We start from the raw sequence: 21,621 nt of genomic DNA, 5'->3' as shown, positions 1-21,621 counted from the left end.
GGCTTTTCAGAAGAAGAAGAAAAAAAAAACTAAAGCTTCTTCTGAAATATGACTTGCAGCTTATGCAAGATTTACGAGAAAACTTAAATTAATTGGATGTCATTTAGCAGAGAAGCTAAGGTGCATTGTTCTAGAAATCTCTTCTGCGCCCTCAAAGAAAACTTAATTTTGTTTTATTTCAATATTAACTAGCATTTCGTTGCAACTCTTTCTAATAGAGTTTCAGACCATAAGGTAATTCCATACAACTCTCATTTGTCTAGGGAAAGAGATTTTGCTACATCCAAATGGAGAGATCTTTAACTTAAGTCCGATATGAAGATTATTGTACTATAGTCGAACATGTAAGCCTTAAAAGAACATTCAAAATGCAACGTTCAATTGCTCCCATCATCTCCATTTCTAATCCTCATATTATCTATGTACGATTTTCCATCGAGCTCTCGAGAGAAAAATCCTTTAAAGTAATCGGTCACTCCAATCCTCCTAAATGTTGGAGGGTTTTGAGGAGTGAGGAGGCTAGGTGCCGGACCTAAATCACCATCCAACTTGGGGCTCAAAAATGTAGCAATCGAGATCCTCACTTTGTCTTCGTTAACAATTGCTCGATGTTCAATGCTTTTATAAATCCCATTTGTCACAATCTGCAAATTAAACCAATTGCTATATATCATCATCAACATGAACCATTGAGAGACCAAAAAGAAAAAAGAAAAAAAGGTCAAGAACACAAGCGAACTATCACTTTTTCACGAGTTTCACATCCCAGTAATTTATTCTCATCATTTGTGTCCCAGCTTCTTCAAAAAGTACATTTATATCCTCAGCTTGCATCCCTAAAGCTCTTGCCATTTTATACATAATTTTCATGGCAAGTTCCTTCAAGTCTGTTGAGTATTGTTCCAGTGCATCCCTGAATGGTCCAAGAATTTAAATATGAATGATTGATTATACAACATATAGGAAATCCATCCCTTCATTGTTGTTATTTGACATTCACTATTTTCTTACTCTATTGGTATGTTAATTAAAAGATAATGCACATTTTTATATTTTATAGCCATATATACAAATGTTATGACATATTTTAAAATCATAAGTTTCAAAAGTTTTACATCAAACTGTCCACACGAATGTTCTTTTTCAATTATGTGATACTTTTTCCTTTGTAGTTAGGACATATTTCCTTTAACGATTTCTTTCTAATTAGTTTGAAAATAAAAAAAGGGCAGTCCATGCATAAGTATCCCACGTTAGTAGGGTTCGAGAATGGTTGCACGTTATGTAGACAACCTAATTCCCTAATGCAGTATTAGTGGCCGCTTTCACGGGTCGAAGAAGATTATATAACAATATGGAGTGTAAAAATACATTATATAACAATATGGAGTGTAAAAATACAACAGTTTATGTTTCTCGTCTTACCTCTCCACATGAGACAATGACTTCATTATATAGCTTTGTCTTCTCTATTTAGATTGGGATTGGACTCTACAATCCAATCTTAGTAATATCACTAATAAGCGAATTAGGCTCTACTATATGTTCTGTTTATCATACGTCACATAGAGACAACTTTACCGTTGCTCTAAGTGAAAATAATTTAACTTAAATTTCTTATTCTACCATCTTAATTAAAAGGTTTTATAGCTACATAAATATTTAAATGTGTTAGACCATAAGTTTTAAAAACTTTAATGCATACACAAATATTATAACATGTTTAATATCATAAAAATTTAATTTTTTTATTTTTCTAACAACATTCATATCGAGTCAAACTATATCTGTAACGACCCGTTTGGTCATTACGGACTTCCTTCTTTGTTTGGGTTCGCGTCGACAGTTGTTACACATGGGATTTACGGGTAGGAGTGACCTTTAATCGATTGATTTTAGAAAGAACTTCTCTAATCTTGAAGTTTTCGAAAAGCCGTGTTGTGTTTTTGCGATAGCAGGCCGCTTCAGCGAGCCCGCGTCTGCGAGCTCGCATCTGCGAGTTTTCTTCCGCCTTGGTGAGCGAACCTGAGTCTTTAATGAATTCGCGCTTGCGAAGATGTTCCGCAGAGATGCCTTCGTACTAGCGGACAATTATCCGCATAAGCGAAAGACACTAAATCTACCCTAGCTTTTACGTCCTCATTTCGGGATTGGACCCCATTTTCACTCAATGTCACCATTTCCAGAGCTGATTGAGATCAGTTTTCAAGAGAGCTCACGGGTCCTTGGAAAGGAAAGGTCAAATCTATCTCATTCTTCTATCTTTATTCCTTATATTCCTTTGATTTCAAACCTCATGATTAAGAGTTTAGGGGTTGGGGAAAAGTTCTTTGCTTGTAAACCCTAGGTGTAAAATTGAATTCTTTAACTAAAATTCGATGGATGAGGATTATTAGTTTATGGGTTAGCTTGAGGGAAACTATTTTTCTATCTCAAATCTCTATTTCTCAATTGGATTTCTCAAATGGGTTAAGTGTAGGGTCTTTCTTGAAATTGGGAGGTTTGGTATTTAGAGGGTTTAGTAGCTCGTTTGGGGTTGGATGAACCTGAATTTTAGGTTATTGATCATGGGAAAACCTTGTACTCTAGTTTGAAAAGAACGTTTCGATTATGCCCTTGTGGGCCCCGGGTCGTTAGTCTTTAGGTTTCTTAAAATCCTTCTAGAGTTGTAGCAAATCAAATAATTCCCAACGTGTTACTTACATGATCCAATTATCTTATTAGACCTCTCTCGTCTCAGCATTTCTCTCGAAGAAGGAAGGTGGAGTTTGAGTGGATGTCCGTGGCACCTGTTCAGCTACGAGGTACGTTACGACTTATTTGAGTTAGACTCCGATTAGAATTTCATATGTGATTAGTAGTTGTTGATGGAAAAAGCATGCATAGGTCTTCGGACATGAAGTTGGGATGGACATTCTTAGGTTGGTATTGTCTTGTGTGTGGCTTGTCGCCAACAGGTGATATTGTCTTGTTGTGTGTTTGCGATGTTGGGCTTGCTGCTCATATGATGACGTTGTGTCGATACCCTCTTAATTAGGATTGGAAGCTGTGGTGAGTTGATCATATGATTGAGAATATTCTTGCCGCCCATATGATGATGTTGTGTAGCTACCCTCTTAATTTGGATTGGAAGCGGTGGTGAGTTGATTATATGGTTGAGAATATCCTTAGTGCAATACATCATTTCATTTATCTCTTATCATTCTTGGTATGACTACCCGTGTTATGACCTTCTTTGTGCAAACTGTGATTATGAGGAAGTCTAAATTATTGACTGATCGACTTGAGAGTTAGAAATAGCACCTAGATTTATTATTTGAGCAGTGAGTTACATTATATATGTACTCGAAGTTGACTAGCGTGTTAATTATTTGGTTATGTTGGATTGGCTATGGTTATTACACTCTCATGATTACCATTGTTGAGTTGACATTCATACATGCATTCATTCCTCATGGTTACTTAATGTGGTTCTAATGGAAACAATAGCGAAATTGATATGGTTTTGATAATGAAAGATTGTGGCAACAAAGATAAGAAATGTGGCAATTTGATGGAAGTATTATGTGAATCTGTGATCCGAGGATTGTTTCGGAGCGAAGGTATGTGTGCTCATGATCCGATGGGACATTCCGAAGCGAGTGGTACATGGATACCATGGGTCCCCCGCTGTTCATGACCGCCGAGAAGTTGATATTCCGTCCGGAGCATGTGTGTACAAGTTGAGATACTGGCCATTGTATTGCATTTCATCATATTCATATGCATTGCGTTTATCTCATTGTGGTTCTCCCTTATCTTGTCTGCTCTTTGGTTGTGATGTGTAAACTGATGTTATATATCAGTGTTGAGAATTTAGATAAGGATATGATCTGAGTGCAATGAGACTCTTTTACACTAGGTGTTGTGACTCGTTGAGTTGTTGTTGAACTTCCTTGTTGTTTCCTATCATACTCATCTGTTGATTTCCACTTATTATATATGTCAAACTAAGCGTTGTCAACCTATGATGCATGCTTACCAATACGTATGTTGTACTGATACTACTCTTGCTACACCCTTCTTGGGTGTAGAGTTTGCTACAGGTTGATATTTGAGATTCCATTAGCTTCCGAGGATCTCACCGAGTTTGTTCCAAGTTTTCTGTTAAATCTCATTCCAACATAAGTTTTACTTAGTTTGAGGTTGTATTTCATTGCTAATTGAAACTTAGAATGTTCTTGTACGAGTCCAGACCTGATTTTGGAAATGGTGTATCTATAAAAGTATTTTCTTGTTTATTTTCAATTCTTTTAATGTAGTGATTGAAATGGTTATCTTATTGTTTCTTTAAAAATGTGAATTTAGAGGGTTAGGTTTGGGAAAGGGTTCGCCAATTAGGAGAGACTGTGTAGGTGTCCGCATAACCCATGATTTGGGTCGTGATAACATAAAACAAACTTGATTACAGATGGTGAATAGCTTGTGGGCCCTCAATGAAATGTAAGTATTCGCAGAAAAGGGCAGTAGTTGATCCAATCATTGAGTGACTACTGACTAGTGCATGCTTTCAGTACATATATAAAAGGATAACGCAATGGCAAAAGACATAGATTGACCCTTAAACTATACCCGAAATATCGATATCACACTTAAACATTCATGGTGACCTATTACACACCTAACCATCTAAAAAGTGTATTTATTTACCCTTAAAAGCTGATGTGACACGAAATATAATAATTATTATAAAATATGCGTTTTATTCAAAATTACAACAAAAAAAATAAAGAAATCAATTTTTGTAACCCCCCCTCCCCGTCAAACTCCACCACCAACCGCCCGAAACCACCACGTTCACCGGCACTTCCTTAGTCCATCCGAAACTCTCTCTGCTTGGTCAATGATTTCTCCAACCAACCAAAGCAACAACCCTCCATTGGTATACTTGTGAAATTTCCCACATAAAATTAATAATAACAAATCTGTTGTCATTGATATAACGTTGATAGCAGCTGTAGTAGTAAAACTACTAATACTCCTTCCGTTCAAATTCATTTGTCCACAAATGCAAAAAGATTCCGTCTTTTTTAAGAGGCAGTGTTGACATTTTGCTAATTTTGGACTGAAATTCGGGGCATGGAGAAAATTCGATTCGTTTTGCAGCCATGGCGTTGTCCTCTTCTCTTTTTGCTTCATTTTACACATCTTAGCCTCAACTTCAGATGGGTCACTCTGTATTCTTCACAGTCCGAACCCAGATCCGAATTTGATGGAAACCCAATTCATATTTAGCTCAAAGGACTGAACTCAGAGTTCGTTGGCGTGGCATATGACGGGTGGGTGGCGTGAATTAGTGATGAAGAAGGTTAATTATGGCAGGTTTAATGGTTAATGGGTAAATATAATTAACAAAAAACAATCTACAAAAAGAAAAGAAAAGGAAAAGAAAACAAATTCAGACATGGCGCTGACGTGGCGCCAACGTAGCGTACGAGTGTAAATCACCCCACCTTATGAGAGTGGTGTTATAGCTCTCAGGGGGTAAATAAATACACTTTTTAGATGATCATGTGTGTAATAGGTCACAATGAAAGTTTAAGTGTGATATCGACATTTCAGGTATAGTTTGAGGGTCAATCTATATCTTTTGCCTAACGCAATCAAATGTGAGGTTGTACTTCGAAAATATATATCCACCTATCACAAATACTCAATCTCTTCACCCACATTTTTTTTAAGTAGACTCTTTAGTTTTACGTAGGATCTAGTACCATTAGTACTTAATTGTACCTTCTAACTAATCGTTCGAAAAGAATAAGGAGCCATTTGGACAAGATTTGAAATTATAGATGAAATCATGTTTGGATATGCAATTTGGATTTCTTAAGTTGTGTTTTTTTGTAGATATAAAAACCCCACAAGCTGTGAAAACTATCAAAACTTTCTAAATCCGTATACAATCTTACCAAACGAGCAAGTCATAGTTCATAACAAAATTAATACGCTACTAGAAGACCTTTCTAAAAATAAAATATAAATTGATCAAGCTTTAGTTTAATAAAAAAGAAAATTTAACATGAATAGTAATATAACTACTCTTTAATGTAATCCTCCCACATGGTACGAACATAAATAACTGTTGGTAGAAGTTAATGAGGTAGGTAAATGGTTGATGAGAGTAATTGTTAAAAATATCTACTAACTTATGGGTTTTTTTTAACAAAATATAAACTTATGGGTCATGTTTTACTAAAAATTTGAAATCATGATTTGAAATTCAAAATCATGGCTTTTTGGATGATTTGGAATTTCATCTCATGAGATGAAATTGCATGTTCAAATGTTGATTTCTTATCATGACTTGAAATCATGAAATCGCATGTCCAAACGCCTACTAAGAACTGGTTGTACTGGATTGTAAGCACTCCGTTTTTAATAGGTTCCGAATTTCAGTCTTGAAATAGTCGCTTTTGATAGAGAGTGATTTTACGCCCTCTATCAAATTAAAGCGAGGTTTCTCGATCAAAATACAAATTAGTACGGACATTGAACAGAAAATTAACCAAAAGAAATAGCTTGAAGGGTAAATCCAACACTACGTACTTAGCTAACAAGTTAAAAAGAATTGTGAGCAGATTCTAAAAGATCAACATCGACTCCCATCGAACTTTGCAGGTGATGCGGAATTGCGGATGCAATTTAAACTTCTGATATTTACTTTCGCAAAAGTCCATTACAATATGTACAACCACTGTTAATTAATATAATTCTATTTTCCCAAAGAAAAGGGTCAATTGCACAAGCAAAATACCACTAGCAAATAGTATGCAGATCTTGTGTATTTTGCATATATTGTTTATTTTTTGTTTTCATTTTGTATTCTCTTGTAACTATCTTTTTTTATTGGGCATTGTACTGCCTCCTCCTTTCCATTGTATGTGTCACTATTTCTTAATTAGTTCATACCAAAAGGGGTTGAATGTGTTTGAAAGAAACAAGTAATAACCAAATTGCACGACGAGGTAATAGCGAAAGAAATACCCAAGTCGAAACTTCCCACACTATTTGACCCAAGAGAAGACAATTGTCACGACCCAACCCCGTAGGCCGTGACTTGTGCCCGAATTGGACACTCATATTTATCTGTTAACTCTAATAATTTATAATTAGCATGTCATGATCTCATTTGTATGTAAGAAGATAGTGAGTTATTTAGATTTGTCAAGTTATGTATGCCTTAGTCATCCATCTCCCAAGGAGTTGCACTTATCAAACAACAACATTTATATATATTCCTAAGCAAGCCGACAAGGCTGCCACGATATACAAAATACCAAACATACACACATATGCAAGCCGACAAGGCTGCCATTACGACTGGGTACGCCCCAAACTTAAGTCAAAACATAAAACGCATCAACAACTGTAAACAGACCCACACCGATGTCCACAGACTTCGAAGACTAACGACCGTATTATGTGGCGGGACAGGGCCCCGCCGTACCCAAATAAACACATACGGACACAACATAAGGAGGTTATACCACAAGCTAGCTCCGGAACAAAGGAGCAGTCCAAAATAGCTGAAGGATGATCTAAGCTGGCGGATCTCCAAAGCGAGCGTCTGTACCTGCGGGCATGAACGCAGCCCCCCGAAGGAAGGGGGTCAGTACGGAATATGTACTGAATATGTAAAGCTTGAAACATAGTATAGACTTATATTGAGACACGGTACATAGGATGCATTGCAACAACAGAAAACTTGCCTTTGAACATATTTCATCTGTATCATTCTCATATCATTGCTATTATAGAGTTTTGTAGTCAAAGCTGCATAATCATTCTGTATAAAACATACATGACGTGTCCCGGCCCTTTTTATGAGGGACTCGGTAATTTAAAATCATAGCATCATAACATAAACATAGACGTGTCCCGGCCCTTTCCTGAGGGACTCGGTAATAAGGAATATGCCCTCCTGGCCACCATCATCTCCATATCATCATATCATCACATCATCACATCATCACATCATCATATCATCATCATATATATATACATAACGTGTCCCGGCCCTCTAGTGAGGGGCTCGGTGATTAATATAATAAATGTGCGCACGAAAACGTACCCTGGCCCGGGACTCAGTGAAGGATATAGCGGTAAGCACGAGCAGAATAATAAGCAACCACATATATGCAAATCATCTTTTTAGACTCAAGGGATAAGCAACTAACCCGCTCTAAGTGTCAAAATAATGTTCACCTTCAGTTCATTTCAAGTCTCATAACAAACTATTACAAGAAACGTTTTAGACTTCATGTACATATGTCACTTTAATATGGTATAGCTTTTGGAAGTCAAGTATGTCTTTAGTTGTGCAATTCTTTAAGTATAGGAACTTTCATGCATCGTTCATTAGTCACTCATACTGTAGGTGCATGACAATAACATTAGTGAAATATAGATTCATAAGCCATACATGAACTAGAGAATAGAATTTACCCCAAAATTCATATCGTTTCATTCTTACGTCTAGGACATGCCAAAAGAAAGAAGGAATAGGCTTTACATACCTTTTGCGTTTAGTTGTATTCTAACTTGTACTTGCTGCCCAACAATACTTATCCTATATCAAGATGTGAAGAACTACAATTAGTCTACAAGGGCATTCAACACGTATTGTGACATTCACAACTTCTTTCTAACAATTAAACGACGTTTCGTTCGCATTTAACCCAACAAGCGTTACAAGCTAACATGGCTAGTCGTTCTTTCATATATTGATCAAAACTTGTTTAAGCATGACTTAGGGAACTTGGGCAGTCCCTACACCACCCAAAATAGTCTCATACACACGGCAACCCAACACACACATCATTTCCATTCTTACTTAGCAATTTTCCAGTTTTAACTTGCAACAACACAACACTTTTCATGACTTTACTTTCATGAAATCTTGGAACTGTTTTAGCATCATCTTCACTCTTACAACAGCCCACAATCAGTTCAGTTTTAACTTGAATCATGGCATTTTACATTCACTACACGTTTGCAACAAAAACCAACATTCAACACACACAATTTCACTTCTAATCCCTAAAACTGTCCACGGTTTTTGGACTGCCCCTACCCCTCAACATAATTCGTTTCTTGAACACCTTAATTTACATATTCAACATGAATACAATACACTACAATGTCCACAACAAAAACAATCAAATTATAGCCCAAAACAGTCCATGAATTCGTCCAAAACAGCCCCCTACCCGGTTTCATCACAACTACTCCAACTTCATGATTTTCATTCGTTTATCCAACTACAATGCATTCAATTCATTTCCAATACATGTTCAACAAGATTAAGCATGACTTCATCAGAATCTTCAACACATGATTCATTTTAAATTCGAGCAAAAACAGTCCAATAGCCAACATGCAACATCACAACCAAACTCCCACAATCTTTGTTCATTTACATATGTTGATACATATTCAATTCACTAACAATACATGCACAATGAAATCAGTCATAAACTCACCTCACACACGGCTCACTCTCTACTTCAACTACAACCACAATCCAACAACAACATGCATGAGCTATACATTCAAATCATCATGCAACACAAGAAACAACAAACATTCTTACCTTTCAATCTTGTGCTTCAGTTGGCCGAATTTTCAACTCTATTGAGTGCTTCACTTTCTTGTTTCTCTTCAAAAACTAATACACTTTCTTACACACTAGATGAGGGATAGTTTTGATGGAGAAAAACTGGAATTTCTGGGCACAATATCACCCCACCCTCTCGGCTAGCTCTTAGCCGAGAGCACCTCTCTCTACTCTTTCTATCTCTAAATGTTTCTTGACTTGTGGTGATGAAAATTATGTTGTGAAGGTGTGGAGTGATCAGACTTTGTGTCAATATGTTCCCCTCATTGAGTTGGCCATGTGGATTACACTAAATTGGGTCAAGATTCTTTGACCAAAGCCCTACATGGCACGGCCAAACAAGGCATAAAGTGGACTGATTTTTTTTTGTCTTTCCAATCCCACTTTTTAATCCAATTATGGTTAGTTTAATCCCAATTTTCCATTACTCGTTTAATGCCACACGAAAGTTGTGGATAAATTGTGACTCGACACGAAACCGGAAGTTAAAATCTCTACTTCATATCTTAAGATAGTCTTGCCTTTAACTCGTCGCGCTTATTTTAAAACGTCCCGACGTATGAAAATACGGGACATAACATCCTCCCCCCCTTTAGATATTCGTCCTCGAATGTTGATTTTTATCCCGTTAGGTTCTATAAGGGTTTTGGGAAGGGTTTCCTCTATTGCTAACATATAAATTGAGCAGACAATTTAACACAATCAAGTAAAGGAGTTTAAATTACCTGCAAATGTGGAAAACAAGTGAGGATATTTCTTTTTCATCTCCTCTTCAGCCTCCCAAGTCACCTCCTCCCTATTATTGTTCCGCCACAACACTTTAACCGACGCCACATCTTTTGTTCGTAACCTCCTGATTTGTCGATCAAGTATGGCAATAGGTTGCTCTTCGTATGATAGCTCCTCTGTTACTTGAATATCGTCTGTAGGGAACACCCTGGAAGGATCGCCTATATACTTCCGAAGCATGGACACATGGAAGACCGGATGTACTGCTGCCAAATCCGCTGGCAGGTCTAACTCGTAAGCAACTTGGCCTACCTTACGAATGACCTGATATGGTCCAATGTACCTTGGGCTCAACTTCCCTTTCTTGCCGAACCTCATAACACCCTTCATGGGTGACACTTTCAAGAACACCCAATCGCCAACCTGAAATTCCAAGTGTCGACGTCGATTATCCGCATACGCCTTCTGCCGACTCTGAGCTGCCAGTAATCTTTCCTGAATAAGTTTCACCTTATCGACAGCCTGCTGAACCATATCTGGACCTATCAGCTTAGCCTCGCTAACATCAAACCAGCCTATAGGGGATCTGCATTTCCTGCCATACAGGGCTTCGTACGGCGCCATCTGAATGCTAGAGTGGTAACTGTTATTGTAAGCAAACTCGATAAGCGGCAAGTGATCCTCCCGGCTGCCTTTGAAATCAATAACACAAGCTCTCAACATATCTTGTAGCGTCTGGATGGTACGCTCAGCCTGCCCGTCAGTCTGAGGATGAAATGCGGTGCTGAGACTCACCTGTGTCCCCAATCCCTCCTGGAAGGATCTCCAGAAGTTAGCTGTAAACTGGGCCCCTCTATATGAGATAATAGCTGTGGGAACTCCATGAAGTCTCACTATCTCCTTAAGATACAATCGGGCATAATCCTCAGCTGAGTACGTAGTCCTGACTGGAAGGAAGTGGGCTGATTTTGTCAGTCTATCAACAATAACCCAGACAGAGTCATTCTTCCGTGGAGTGCGAGGGAAACCTGTGACGAAGTCCATATTAATTACTTCCCATTTCCAGGTTGGAATTTCCATCTCCTGCAATAGCCCTCCGGGCTTCTGGTGCTCTATCTTGACCTGCTGACAATTTGGAAACTGGGCCACAAATTTTGCTATGTCCTTTTTCATGCCGTTCCACCAGTACAAACACCTAAGATCATGATACATTTTTGTCGATCCCGGGTGAATAGAATAACGAGCATAGTGTGCTTCCCCCATTACCTGCTGCCGCAACCCTGCAACCTCAGGTACACATAATCTGTCTCTGTATCGTAGTACTCCATCGGCTGACATCTTAAATGGGGTCTCATCCTTCTGAAGTGCTGTATCTCTATAATGTACCAGAACAGGATCCTCATATTGCCATCTCTTTACCTCTTCTACAATAGAGGACTCAGCAACACCTCGTACAATAATGCTACCATTATCAGCATCAGCCAAACGAACTCCAAGACTAGCTAGCTGATGGATCTCACGAACTATCTCCTTCTTTTCTGGTTGTACGCCGGCCAAACAAGCCATAGATTTACGGCTGAGTGCATCTGCTACCACATTAGCCTTTCCTGGGTGATATAGAATATCAACATCATAATCCTTCAGCAACTCTAACCATCTCCTCTGTCGCAAATTCAGTTCCTTCTGCTTAAAAATATACTGGAGACTCTTATGATCTGTATAAATATCAACATGCACGCCATACAGATAATGTCTCCATATCTTCAAAGCATGTATCACTGCTGCCAACTCCAGGTCATGTGTAGGATAATTTCTCTCATGTTTCCTGAGTTGTCGGGAGGCATAGGCTATAACTCTGCCGTGCTGCATCAACACGCAACCCAACCCAACACCGGAAGCATCACAATAAAAAACATAGCCATCTGGCCCCTCAGGAAGAGTTAGAACAGGAGCTGTAGTCAACTTATCTTTCAATAATTGAAAACTCCGTTCACAAGCATCGGTCCACTGGAATTTGGCTGCCTTCTGTGTTAGCCTTGTTAAAGGCGCTGAAATAGAGGCAAACTTTTCTACAAATCTCCTGTAATACCCTGCCAGCCCCAGAAAACTACGTACCTCAGTAGGCGTCGTAGGTCTAGGCCAAGTTTTGACGGCCTCAATTTTCTGTGAATCTACCCGAATACCATCTGCTCCAACAATATGCCCCAGAAATGCTACAGAAGTCAACCAGAATTCACATTTAGAGAACTTAGCATATAACTTCTGGAGCTGGAGTACCCTGAGTACTGTCCTCAAATGCTCTGCATGCTCTTCTTCCGATCGTGAATAGATCAGAATATCATCAATGAATACAATCACGAACAAGTCAAGGAATGGCTTAAACACCCTGTTCATCAAGTCCATGAACACTGCTGGAGCATTGGTCAGCCCAAAAGACATCACTCTAAACTCGTAATGTCCATATCGAGTCCTGAATGCAGTCTTCGGAATATTTGTCTCCCTTACCCGCACCTGGTGATAACCTGACCGCAAGTCTATCTTTGAGAAGCATTTAGCACCCTGCAACTGATCAAATAAATCATCAATCCTGGGGAGGGGATATCTGTTCTTTATCGTGATTTTGTTCAGCTGCCTATAATCAATGCACATTCGCAGCGACCCATCTTTCTTCCGTACAAATAATACTGGTGCTCCCCAAGGTGATGTACTGGGCCTGATGAAACCCTTTTCCAGCAAATCTCTCAGTTGCTCCTTCAATTCTTTCAACTCTGCAGGTGCCATTCTGTAAGGAGGAATAGATATAGGTTGAGTGTCTGGCAATACATCTATAGTGAACTCTATCTCACATTCAGGAGGAAGGCCTGGAAGTTCATCTGGAAATACACCTGGAAATTCATTAACCACCGGGACAGATTGTAGAGTCGGTGATTCTGCTTTCAAGTCATGCACACGAACCAGGTGATAAATATAGCCTTTTCTAACCATCTTCCTTGCCTTGAGGTATGAAATAAACTTACCCCTCGGCGATGCTGTGTTCCCCCTCCACTCTATAATTGGTTCCCCTGGAAACTGAAACCGAACTAATTTGCCTCGGCAATCAACGTTAGCATAGCAGGAAGCTAACCAATCCATCCCCATAATAACATCGAACTCAGTCATAGCTAACTCTATCAAATCTGCCCTGGTACAGCGATTACATATGACTACCAAACAATCTTTATATACTAGCTCTGCCAAGACAAAATCCCCTACTGGTGTAGCTACCTCAAATGGTTCTATAGGTTCAGATTTTATCCCAATTTTACTAGCAACAAAAGGGGAAATATATGATAATGTGGAACCGGGGTCTATCAATGCGTATACATCTCGGGAGAAAATCGATAATGTACCTGTGACCACATTTGGCGACGCTTCCTGATCCTGTCTGCTGGCTAAAGCATATAAGCGGTTGGAAGGACCGCCAGAACTAGAAGCCCCTCCACGGCCTCTGCCACGGCCTGCTGGTGTCGGAATACCTTGCCCCATAGGGCGCATAGCAACTGAAGAAGAAAAAGAACCCGCAACTGATCCCGTAGGCTGAGCTGGCCCACCTGCCCCACCCCCAAATCGACATTCCCTCATAGTATGGCCCTGGCGGCCGCAAGAAAAGCAAGCACCAGTAATAAGACGACATTCCCCTGGATGACGTCTGCCACATCGAGGACATGGGGGTACAGGTGGTCTCATCTGGCCCGAATTCCTGTGCGTCTGGAACCCTGAAGTCATGGAGCTTTGACCAGCTCCCGAATACCCCGTGCTATCAAACCTTCTACCAGTAAATCGTGAAGGTGCACTCCGTGCCGGCTGGGAAGGATATCGACTATACTGCTGTTGGGGCTGTCCGCCCCGAAAGTCACCAGAATGATACCCAGCTGATCTAGCTCTCTTATGTTGACCCCTGTCCTGCTCCCTATCAAATCGACGCCCTCTCTGTCGACCCTCAACTCCCTCGGCATATGCCTGCACTCGAGCGATATTTATACCGGGCTGAGATGCCATTGCCATGCAGCTATCAATCAAATAATTATCCAAGCCCATTACATAACGATGCACCCTATCTGCCATGTCAGCTACCATAGCGGGCGCGTACCTAGCCAACGAATCAAAATCGATGCTATAGTCCCGAACACTTCTACCATTCTGCCTCAGGTGTATAAATCTGTCAACTCTGGCTCGCCTCATCTCTGGAGGCAGAAAATGACCCAGAAAAGCCTCTACGAACTCGTCCCATACTGCTGGTGGAGCATCCTCACCCCTGGACAACTCCCAGGACTCATACCAATTAACTGCCGCATCCCGCAACTGATAGGAAGCCAATTCGACCGACTCAGTCTCGGAAGATTTAGTCACCCGCAACGTACGCAGCATCTGTCGAATAAACTCCTGTGGATTCTCTGCGGGCTTTGACCCATAGAACTCTGGGGGTTTACAAGTCAGAAAATCGCGAACCCACAAACTGTCGCGTCTATCCGCATCATCACCTCCTAACCCACGTCTGCGAGCCTGTCCCGATACCAACCTAGTCAATAACTGTACTGCTTCACGCATAGCCCTATCCTCTGCCCCTGGCTGGGGAGCTGGAGGCTCGGTTGCTGGAGCCGCAGGAGATGGTGGTAAGTCTGTCTCCTGACCTGCAGCTGCTGCTGCCCTAGGCTCCTCTGATAGTGATGGTGTAGCGGAGCTCGCTGACTGAATTCTAATCCCAGGCACATATTGGGAATAAGCTCTAGTGACTCTCCGGGTCCCACTGGTCTCCCCAACTACCGCTTTGCCCTTCTGGGCGGCTATCGCCTTCTTTGGAGGCATCGCTGAAAACATAGCAATCTGTTAGGGAAAAAATTATCCTGATAATACAGCTCTATCGCACGATCTAGAATGAGAAGAAAAGATGACATCCTAAATGTCCTGTAGCTTCCTGTTTATAAACGTGGTGCACAACACATCGATAAACAAGACTCTACTAGACACAGTCTGTGGACACTCCGAGGATTTAACCGCTCTGATACCACTTTTGTCACGACCCAACCCCGTAGGCCGTGACTTGTGCCCGAATTGGACACTCATATTTATCTGTTAACTCTAATAATTTATAATTAGCATGTCATGATCTCATTTGTATGTAAGAAGATAGTGAGTTATTTAGATTTGTCAAGTTATGTATGCCTTAGTCATCCATCTCCCAAGGAGTTGCACTTATCAAACAACAACATTTATATATATTCCTAAGCAAGCCGACAAGGCTGCCACGATATACAAAATACCAAACATACACACATATGCAAGCCGACAAGGCTGCCATTACGACTGGGTACGCCCCAAACTTAAGTCAAAACATAAAACGCATCAACAACTGTAAACAGACCCACACCGATGTCCACAGACTTCGAAGACTAACGACCGTATTATGTGGCGGGACAGGGCCCCGCCGTACCCAAATAAACACATACGGACACAACATAAGGAGGTTATACCACAAGCTAGCTCCGGAACAAAGGAGCAGTCCAAAATAGCTGAAGGATGATCTAAGCTGGCGGATCTCCAAAGCGAGCGTCTGTACCTGCGGGCATGAACGCAGCCCCCCGAAGGAAGGGGGTCAGTACGGAATATGTACTGAATATGTAAAGCTTGAAACATAGTATAGACTTATATTGAGACACGGTACATAGGATGCATTGCAACAACAGAAAACTTGCCTTTGAACATATTTCATCTGTATCATTCTCATATCATTGCTATTATAGAGTTTTGTAGTCAAAGCTGCATAATCATTCTGTATAAAACATACATGACGTGTCCCGGCCCTTTTTATGAGGGACTCGGTAATTTAAAATCATAGCATCATAACATAAACATAGACGTGTCCCGGCCCTTTCCTGAGGGACTCGGTAATAAGGAATATGCCCTCCTGGCCACCATCATCTCCATATCATCATATCATCACATCATCACATCATCACATCATCATATCATCATCATATATATATACATAACGTGTCCCGGCCCTCTAGTGAGGGGCTCGGTGATTAATATAATAAATGTGCGCACGAAAACGTACCCTGGCCCGGGACTCAGTGAAGGATATAGCGGTAAGCACGAGCAGAATAATAAGCAACCACATATATGCAAATCATCTTTTTAGACTCAAGGGATAAGCAACTAACCCGCTCTAAGTGTCAAAATAATGTTCACCTTCAGTTCATTTCAAGTCTCATAACAAACTATTACAAGAAACGTTTTAGACTTCATGTACATATGTCACTTTAATATGGTATAGCTTTTGGAAGTCAAATATGTCTTTAGTTGTGCAATTCTTTAAGTATAGGAACTTTCATGCATCGTTCATTAGTCACTCATACTGTAGGTGCATGACAATAACATTAGTGAAATATAGATTCATAAGCCATACATGAACTAGAGAATAGAATTTACCCCAAAATTCATATCGTTTCATTCTTACGTCTAGGACATGCCAAAAGAAAGAAGGAATAGGCTTTACATACCTTTTGCGTTTAGTTGTATTCTAACTTGTACTTGCTGCCCAACAATACTTATCCTATATCAAGATGTGAAGAACTACAATTAGTCTACAAGGGCATTCAACACGTATTGTGACATTCACAACTTCTTTCTAACAATTAAACGACGTTTCGTTCGCATTTAACCCAACTAGCGTTACAAGCTAACATGGCTAGTCGTTCTTTCATATATTGATCAAAACTTGTTTAAGCATGACTTAGGGAACTTGGGAAGTCCCTACACCACCCAAAATAGTCTCATACACACGGCAACCCAACACACACATCATTTCCATTCTTACTTAGCAATTTTCCAGTTTTAACTTGCAACAACACAACACTTTTCATGACTTTACTTTCATGAAATCTTGGAACTGTTTTAGCATCATCTTCACTCTTACAACAGCCTACAATCAGTTCAGTTTTAACTTGAATCATGGCATTTTACATTCACTACACGTTTGCAACAAAAACCAACATTCAACACACACAATTTCACTTCTAATCCCTAAAACTGTCCACGGTTTTTGGACTGCCCCTACCCCTCAACATAATTCGTTTCTTGAACACCTTAATTTACATATTCAACATGCATACAATACACTACAATGTCCACAACAACAACAATCAAATTATAGCCCAAAACAGTCCATGAATTCGTCCAAAACAGCCCCCTACCCGGTTTCATCACAACTACTCCAACTTCATGATTTTCATTCGTTTATCCAACTACAATGCATTCAATTCATTTCCAATACATGTTCAACAAGATTAAGCATGACTTCATCAGAATCTTCAACACATGATTCATTTTAAATTCGAGCAAAAACAGTCCAATAGCCAACATGCAACATCACAACCAAACTCCCACAATCTTTGTTCATTTACATATGTTGATACATATTCAATTCACTAACAATACATGCACAATGAAATCAGTCATAAACTCACCTCACACACGGCTCACTCTCTACTTCAACTACAACCACAATCCAACAACAACATGCATGAGCTATACATTCAAATCATCATGCAACACAAGAAACAACAAACATTCTTACCTTTCAATCTTGTGCTTCAGTTGGCCGAATTTTCAACTCTATTGAGTGCTTCACTTTCTTGTTTCTCTTCAAAAACTAATACACTTTCTTACACACTAGATGAGGGATAGTTTTGATGGAGAAAAACTGGAATTTCTGGGCACAATATCACCCCACCCTCTCGGCTAGCTCTTATCCGAGAGCACCTCTCTCTACTCTTTCTATCTCTAAATGTTTCTTGACTTGTGGTGATGAAAATTATGTTGTGAAGGTGTGGAGTGATCAGACTTTGTGTCAATATGTTCCCCTCATTGAGTTGGCCATGTGGATTACACTAAATTGGGTCAAGATTCTTTGACCAAAGCCCTACATGGCACGGCCAAACAAGGCATAAAGTGGACTGATTTTTTTTTGTCTTTCCAATCCCACTTTTTAATCCAATTATGGTTAGTTTAATCCCAATTTTCCATTACTCGTTTAATGCCACACGAAAGTTTTGGATAAATTGTGACTCGACACGAAACCGGAAGTTAAAATCTCTACTTCATATCTTAAGATAGTCTTGCCTTTAACTCGTCGCGCTTATTTTAAAACGTCCCGACGTATGAAAATACGGGACATAACAACAATAAACACTAGCACAAATGGAAATTCGGGCAACAGCTGTACCAACAATAAAATAGCAAAGCAAGCAAAAATAAATCGAATGGAAGAGACACCAAATTTACGTGGTAAAACCACTTCAAGGTGAAGAGCAAACATCCACGGGACTTACGGCCCACAAAAGCTCCACTATAAACAACAAGAGTTACAACAATGTTCTCTAAATGACTACAACAACAAAGCCAAGCACAAAGCAACAATACATAAAAGATAGCACCAAAACTAGCGAAGAAAGGAGAGAAATCACCCCCAAAAACGAGCTATTGTTCATACTCGAAAACTGGAGCTACAGACCACAAAATCCGATCTGCATCGTTGAAAGCGAAGAACCAGATGTTGAGAACCCCTAGTTCAAATTTCAGCACGATCTAACGGTTACCGAATCGGAAACGCAATTTAAAGCGGACTGCTGTAGCAGAAAATTTCTAGACGAAAATATGCTTTCTCTCTCACGTTTTTCTCTCTATATGACTGCTATGAATTCACTCTTGTATTCTGAAAATAAGACCTAAATTGATCCTATATATAGAAGAAATTTTGGGCAAAATTGGCCTGGTCCAAATTGGATTGGGTTTTATTAATCCAATTCCACATAGGAAGGGAAAACCCAAAAACCTGACAGAATGTTTAATTTTTATAATTATAGAAATCTCATGACATGTTTAAATTATGAGTTTTAAAAGTCTTTATTTTTATTTTTTAACTCCGTATCCCATAAACTACGCCACATAAATTGAAACGAATATTGTAACTCTTTTCAGACAAAATGCTATAATCTCAGAAATTTAGTATAATTTGAGATAGTGAGATACCTGAGTGGGAGATGGAGCTTGGGAAATAAGTGAGGTTTTCTCAAATTTGTAGGGAGAGTGATCATGTAAAACATGTCAGCCCAGTCTAACTTTTGTTCTTCAGATACCACAAAGGCTTGCCCATATCCTTCAAGATCCCCTCCTTGTTGTTCAAACTTCTTCTTCTCTTCCATTGGTAGATCAAAAAATGCTCTGATTTCTGACTTCACTTTCTCCACCAATGATGAATTCAGTCCATGATTCACCAACTGAAATTTAAACGATTCTAATATGCAGTCATCACTAACCATTTACACCATTAAGTCTATAACATAAAATCTAAAATTAACGTTTGATATATCATTGAAATATAAGTTTAAGTTATATACATCGTAAGTGTAACTTTTCCCTATATACTATCAGGTCAGGTCATCTAAAGGATATCTAGAGGTAAGCCTCTTTAAAATATGACAATTGTTATCTTAAAAAACTGTTTTTTCTCGACCAAGGGTCTATCGAAAGAAACCTCGCTACCTCCAAGGTAGGGGTAAATCCACTGCCCAGACCCACTTTGTGGGATTGCATTGGCCATGCTGTTGTTGTTGTTATCTTTTTTTTTTAAAAAAGAAAAAGATAATTAGCTATTACAACAAAGAATTTGACCTAGTGGCATAAAAATTTCTTGGATTGAAGGTGGATATACTTAAACTCTTGAAATATACCTATTTGGAAAAATCCCCATTGTTTGCAAGCAAGATGAAGCCTCTCAAGCTCTGAATCATCATCTCCAATTGCCAGCAGTCTTTCCATGTCAATAATTGGAACTTGAGGTAATATGGATGTGAATGTAGGCTTTTCGATATCATCAGGAATATATCGCGGCGGAACGGCTGCTAGTTGCTGCTTTGCCAGCTCTTGAACTACAGGAACTTTCAAAGAGCCACCTAGCTTTCTTGAGCTTGCTTCTTCCATTGATGAGGATTTTTTTCCAGCTTCCTCTAAATAAGAGAACTTGTGTTTTAGAGAGAAAACTTATTGAGATGTCAAATTATAATGTGTTATTTCTATCTATAATTAATAAGTGAACAAGGGGTGTATGAACAGGGTTAAAATTGGAATGTTACTTTTTATTTAGGGGCATTTTCAGTCTTTTTATTCACTTACATCCCTTATGTGACTTACCAAGTATAGATGGAACACCTAACTTGCTGTACACATTTGGGGTCACACCTATTTTCTTTTGTTCATATATTCGTATTTGTCTCTATCCGTCTTCCTCTCTTTTTTCTCTTTTCTTTCTCAACTAGTGAATTTGTCCACAATTTGCGCAGTCCTAAAAACATGATTGAATTGACCCTTATAAGACCCTCATGTATCAAAATGAATAGGCTGAAAAATTGATGTAGAAGAAACGGAACTTGAATGAAAGGTATTTTAAATCAGGCCCTTAAAATTACCTTGAGAACATACATCCCATGGAACATGATATTTAGATAGAGATGAAAAGTTGAAACTGGATAAATCTTCCATACTAGACAAAGGCGTATGCACTAAACGATTGTGCCATGGCCTTGCCAATAGAGTTTGCCACATCAACCTTGCCAATAGAGTTTGCCACATCAATTCTAGTAAAGCCTTTCCTCTCTCTCTCTCTCTATCTCCTTTTCAAATCCCTCGATTGAAGTGAAATCTCCATATTTCCTTGAGCTTCTCCTTCGAGTTAAATTAAATATTTGAACTCGAAGAACAAGTGTTGAATTCTGAACTTTTTGTTTCTTCTCTCTTCTTCTTTTCTTATTTGGCTAGATTGAAATGGTGTTTCGTGTTGTTACTATGAAATTATTAGGGGTGATGGTGGTGGTGTGGAGGAGGTTGTGTGAAAATGTGGGAAAGAGGGTTTTTGTTGTGATGTATATCTGCGTATATCAAGATGTATATCTATGTAACGCACCTATATATCTATATATATTCCATGTATATATATGTATATCTTATCTGTTCATCCGTATACCTATTGTATATCATGTATAACATATACACAAATGATATACATTGTCTTAGTGACGCTTCATAGGTCATTTTCGACGTTGCATTTTTTCTTCAGTGCAAATTCCCTCCAATCTTTCTAAAACTTTTTATATAGTCTCGTCCAGGTATTTTCACCGAATTCCAACTACACCGACTAAAAA

The 21,621-nt window shown here is 39.2% G+C and overlaps 1 pseudogene; it reads right to left on the bottom strand.

Annotated features, from left to right (window-relative positions):
- Positions 1–377: 377 nt before the first annotated feature.
- LOC132601694 (oxoglutarate-dependent flavonoid 7-O-demethylase 1-like) lies at positions 378–20,426 on the bottom strand (annotated as a pseudogene).
- Between the last annotated feature and the right edge of the window lie 1,195 nt (positions 20,427–21,621).

This window comes from Lycium barbarum, chromosome 7 (genome assembly GCF_019175385.1).
Source record: "Lycium barbarum isolate Lr01 chromosome 7, ASM1917538v2, whole genome shotgun sequence".
Lineage (NCBI taxonomy): Eukaryota > Viridiplantae > Streptophyta > Magnoliopsida > Solanales > Solanaceae > Lycium > Lycium barbarum.
The sequence above is the reverse complement of the archived record's forward strand: the minus strand, read 5'-3'. Positions and strand labels throughout refer to the sequence as shown.